The sequence below is a fragment of the Sabethes cyaneus genome, chromosome 3, assembly GCF_943734655.1.
Source record: "Sabethes cyaneus chromosome 3, idSabCyanKW18_F2, whole genome shotgun sequence".
NCBI lineage: Eukaryota > Metazoa > Arthropoda > Insecta > Diptera > Culicidae > Sabethes > Sabethes cyaneus.
This window is the reverse complement of record NC_071355.1, coordinates 57,327,073-57,333,009: the sequence shown is the minus strand read 5'-3', so window position 1 is coordinate 57,333,009 and position 5,937 is coordinate 57,327,073. Positions and strand designations below refer to the sequence as shown.

The following is a 5,937-nucleotide window of genomic DNA, read 5'->3' as shown; positions in this document are numbered from 1 at the left end:
GTGGAATAAGATAGCCAAAATACTGGACGAAGAAAGTGTGCGCCGCCTAACGAGCCATATTACAGGAAAAGTGTGAGAATTCCTTCGAAACCGTGACGAATAATTTTATCCGTACATTTTCTTAAAAGTATGAAGAAAATGCTATATTTGTGTAAGAATAGATCTTGAATTCAATAATAAATAACTGAAATATCTGCAATTGTTTTTGTTCCAATACTATCTGAATCAAGCTTTACATGATCATTTCTCGAACTTCTAAAGTGCACCTCAATATAGAAAACAAAAACGTAGTTCTACGTTAAAAATTGGTAAAAGCAAGTATCAGTTGTCTGTATCTGATTGTATCCTCAAAAGTTATTTATTATTGACACAAGTAGATTTTTGAGTACTTTTTACAAACAAATCATTATATTTCGACAACCATGAGAGATAGTTAGTTACTATATTCGACATTTTAATTTTTATTTTAGTATGTTCTATAACTTTTATAAAATACGATGTCTATTTTTGGTACGTATTTAAAACTTTGAATCACCCTAGCAAAGCAAAGCCTAGGTGCTACATTCCGTTACTCGAAACTTGACCTTCTGTTTTTATACGTCAGACTTCGCAGCCAGCTGTTAGAGTGCAGGACAATTGCAGGGCCAGTTGCTACGATCCTATTGACTCTAACAGCCTCTTCCAGCCGAGATTCGAACATACGACGATTGGCTTATTAGGCCAGCGTCATACCTCGAAGCCAACTGGGAGGCGATTTAATCACCCTAGTGTGTGGAAATATTCAGGCGGTCTGGCCGGTCGGGCTTCGGCAATTTCTTAACTGCCCGGTAGCATCAAGAAACTGCGACCCATAGAAGATTTGGGAATGGTTGCGAGATCAGTACCCTAACGTACCTTTCATGATTGCTGTTTAGTATATCCAAAACCGCGTCGTCCATGCCCACAAAGAGGTTGTTTTCGAAGGCCGGTCAACTCATAACAAAGCAAAGAAACCGATTATCTGGCTCCCATAGCGACAAAATTTTATTTTTACAAAGTTTTGATGAAAACATGCGACTTTTACATTTTTGACGGAGGACTACGTCTAACGGTATCCTCAAGCTTTTTTTGGTGATAACCTTGCTTTACAGGCAGGGACGACAGCTCAACATATGATGGTTTCCTAGTAACAAAACCCCCGCTGCCCCGCATATCTACGACAGGGCGAAAATTTTCTACGACGTTAGAACCTATAATGATTTGATATCTGTTCTTGGGAAGTACGCCAGAGTGCAATACCACCCGTTTTCTTATACAGATCGTTTCGTTTAAACTTTAAACATAGTACAATTTGATGTCTTGTAAGTGAAACGTCATAGAAAAGTGCGCGATCATCCTTTTCTTTTGCCAGATTGTATCCATAAACTACAAGAATTTGTTTGAAACTGTTGTCTTGCACGGCAATAGAACTTAAGGGATATGACGTGATGCAGTAATTCCCAAAGTGAGCGTTTCATTTGCGTCAGTTAGTTGTTTGCAATTCTTTGCATAGTTTCAATTGTATTTCTGTCAAGTATGCAAAAAGCTGTAAAGTAGAGTGTCAAAAGGAACTAGTAAGATGCAAAAACCGTTAGTTAATCGATATTTTAACTGGCTATCCACGTGTTAATTGTAAGACAAATATATTTCAAGTCAATCAATCACAATGTATGTTGCTATCAACAATTTCGTGGAAATTGATGAATGCGAATCAATGTTGTAAATGATATCTATTAATTTGGATAGCTATTAATTTTTTCTGTTTAACCCCTCTAAGGTCTAGGGTAAGACGGGGTAAGACGGACCACATCGATTTCGAATAGACATCCTTAATTTTTTGACGTAGGACTACGTCTTTGTTTACTATACTGGGACTGGGTAGCACTTTGTGAAAACGAAAATAGAAGTGTAACGTTTGAATGAAAGATTTCAAATGCTAATACCTGCTAAACTACTGAACGAAACTGAACAATTTATATGTCGTTGGATAGATAAAATGACCAGCAATTTTATAGGTGGTAAACGAGCAATTTTAATGGGGGCGTAAGAGGGGGGCTCCTATACAAATGAAACACAAATATCCTCAAAACTCTAGAACTAATCAAGCAAATGGAACCAAATTTGAGGGGGGGGACTCCTATACAAATGAAATACAAATTTCCTCATAACTCGAAAACTAATTAAGCAAATGGAACCGAATTTGGCATGTGGGAGTTTTTGGAAGCATGAATTTATTTTATGAAGGTTTGAGACCCCTCACCTCTGTGGTAGGAAGATAAGGACTCTCATCAAATGAAACAGAAATTTTTGCGTATGTGCCATATTTTCTGCTATATAGCAAGCGGTAAGCTGTGAAAGTAAACTAGTAAAACCTACTCGGAGCAAAAGAAGTGAATCGACGCCGCTAACTAACGTGCCTGTTGCCATTCGTGTCAAAAGAGGTCATTCGAATGGTACGTCGTATTTGCAATGAACGTGCTTTGGCTTTAATGTTATTTGTAGCCAATGGCTCTTTTAAAGGCCACAAGCGAGTTAAAGCAAGATTATTGAAACATGTCAAGCTACGCATAATCATATTTAATTCAATAATCTGTGGGCTGGTCATTCATTACTATTTCAACCTTTATGATCCACAGAAGTGATTTGAAAAGAAATAAACCCCCGTCCACGTATGTTCAAAGCCACCGTTGCATTCAATGAAGAATTGAATCTGAATATTTCACTCTTCTCATTTAAATATTCACTTAAACAATGGCACTGATAGATTCTTATAAACATACATATGCCAGAAATTCGGTTTACATTAGTCTTTGATCTAATGAGCAGATATAGTCCTGCGTCACCCTTTCGTACAACCCTTAGGGCTGCATATCTTGTAGTTTTTGCAATTACTCTACCAAAGAAGGTACTTTGTTAACGTATTTGAATACTTTCGAAACACTCTGTGGTGATCGGCCACACGAAACGTCAAAATTATGAAAATTATTATTTTTCACAATTTGTTCAAAAAATAGAAGTTCTCTTGGTTTTTCTACCAGTTTAGAGTATGACGATGAGAAGTTTGAGTATGACGAAGAGTAACTACTTGAAGTTGAAATGTTGAGCTGTGATTTAAACTATTTCCACTTTTTTTATAGTAGTTGGGTAGCTCTTGTACACGACTCAAAGAATACATGCATAGATTTTTGTAAATAATTGCTGTCTGTCCATGATAAACGACAGAAATATTGCTTATGACGAGGTGAGTTTTCATATAACGAACTCCTGCTGTTGCATGAAAAATTCGTCCACTGAGAAATGTAAGTTCCGAAATATTTTTACGGACTACATGGGTATACATGTGCAGACAAGATGTGTCAGATTTATCTGGTGTAAAAAACTTGAGTGCTTGCGGATTAATTCTTATAGAAACTCGCAATAAAGTATGGATCGTGTTTACGTATGACGAAGAGGGCCTGTAACCCTATCATGAAAGCGATCTTTCGAAATAGACAATATCACACTGTTACGCAGATTATTTTAGACTTTATTGATTATCATAGTCTATTGAACATTCTAAATAATTGTTTCTAACTGAATCACTTATCATAAAAAGTTTTAAATAAAAATGCTATGAACAACATATACATGAACAAAAGTTGCGACTTTAGTTTTTTAATTAATTGCTATTTTATATGACAACTTTCAGGGTAATGCAAAAGTTTTAAAAATATTTTGAAGCAATGATATTTGCAAACATTATTTAGCTTGCCTGTACATCCTGGATTCAGGCAGGGTTTCGAAAAAGGTTTCCAATTTCAGCAAACAATTAATAATTTAACAATTCCCTGCGGACATTCTTCCCGCTCGGTTCAGTAACGAATTGACCTATCGCTAGCCTGTTAACACAGTCCTGCACTTCGGTGCTTGAGTTACTTCACTGTTTTCAATACAAACCCGGATTTCCTTTAATACACGGTCCACATCGCACACCGCTTCCCTTCCATCACGGTCTCGTACGACGACGAGATTGACAGACTCGCAGATACGGCACGGCACGAAACCGGCACGACAACTCTGCCACCCGAACGTACCAGGAGCGGAGAAGCTTAGGAGCGCGACCAGGAACTCACTTTCGCGCAAGGCATGACGGTGACGATCCCACGATTCCGGTTTGAGTGTGTGTAAAATCGGTGGGTTGGTCGGACAGATATTACACGGTTGCACGAAGCGAAAACTGAACGGAAAGCAGTAAAATTAGGGCTCCGCGAATGGAGGTTGTTTTTTTTTATCAGTGAATTTAGATAGACATGTGATTAATGGATTTTTGGCAAACGGTCCAAGATTCTGCGGTATTTACTGCCTAGTGCTATCATGTGGGGCGGAGTCGAAGGAGTCTATCAATTTTCAATTTATTTTTATTATACCTGATGATCGGATATTCGGAGTGAAACACAAGGACGGGTGCTGGAACCGTTTCCGGTTTCAAGTTCGTGGTAGTATTTTATTTATGAGGGCAAACGAACAGCGAATATGTATATTATTTGATATTTCAACTAAGTACGTTATTGATTACCGGAGCTGCCGAGATCACAAGCGCCGTTCGTTGGGAATCTAGGTCAGCCCGGCATGACATCACATTTGGCAGCAATTGCATGTAATATGACTGCACCGGATGGCGTGCCTCGTAAATGTTATATTACCAAGGCGTTATTATTTTTTTATTGAGAAATTTCATATCCCATTTAATTTCCTCTGCTGCCTGTGCCGGCTTTCGAAAAAAGAGAACCCAACTCGCACATGTCTGTCCATTGCCCATTCCAAGCTAGGCGAGCGAGTTGCCTTCGCTGCGAATTTTCGTCGATCCCGTCGGCACCACCAGAACAACGCCTCAATTGGGCAGATGAATTTTAATAACAGCAAAACCTCCAGCGAATCTTCCCTCTTACCTAAATTGTTGGTTTTTATTGGTTTGCATCTTAATATCTTAAGTTTTTTTCCTTTCGTAACCCCACATTTTACTGCTTGAAAACGTTCATACTGTACGGATACATGCACACGTACAAGGGGTATGAACGTAAACCACAGAAAAAACGCGAATTATTATCACGCTAATAAATGTTACGACATTTTTGATCCCTCCCGTACCCAAGAAAGTAATCACGCAGGCGGAATATATTCTAAATACACCATTACGAACAGCAATAAAATAAATTACGAATATAATACTTTTAACAGAAATCACTGATGAAATCAACATGCGCGAAGCTGAAGCAAAAAAAAAAAAAACTTTCACAACGCGGGCTCGTCCGGGAATTGAACCCGGGACCTCTCGCACCCGAAGCGAGAATCATACCCCTAGACCAACGAGCCACTTGTGTGTCGCCGTTCGAGTCACGCAGGTCTTTCCATATACGTGCCTAGTCTCACTGAGTCATTGAGTGGCGCGCTCAGATTGACTGACGATGGTCAAAAATTGAAACCGCGAAACGAAAATAGGCCGTCTATACAAGCAGATAGGTAAGTATGGGCAAACAACTTCGCGGAGTTCGATAGGCGGATTAAATTACGAAGCATGTTTTCGAAGTACACTATCGGGGGGAAACAACCACTGCTGTGGTCACTTGCTGTACTTCTCTTATCTTGTGGAAGAACTTTAAGCTATACTCCTCAAAGCAATCGATATCTGTACCGAGAGTGAGGAGGGGCAAAAGTTATAACAAGGTAAAAGTTGCTTTTTACCGTATGCTTCAGCATTACGTTCGGACGATGCCAATTTCAAAAGCAGTTTTTTTTGTTTGCAACAAAATTCTGTTCATAAAAATATAATATGTTATATACAATGCATTTTTATAAACAGAACCAGTTTTTGGGCCCAAAAACTGCTTCCGAAATTGGGCTCTGCGACGAAACGATAAGAACTGCTAAATGCAACAGTGA

At 38.7% G+C, this 5,937-nt stretch overlaps 1 non-coding gene across 1 annotated transcript; it reads right to left on the bottom strand.

The window, feature by feature from the left end:
• Nucleotides 1–5,298: 5,298 nt before the first annotated feature.
• On the bottom strand, nucleotides 5,299–5,370 carry Trnap-cgg (transfer RNA proline (anticodon CGG)). The gene has a single exon. It is a non-coding gene; the product is annotated as a tRNA-Pro (tRNA).
• Nucleotides 5,371–5,937: the final 567 nt, after the last annotated feature.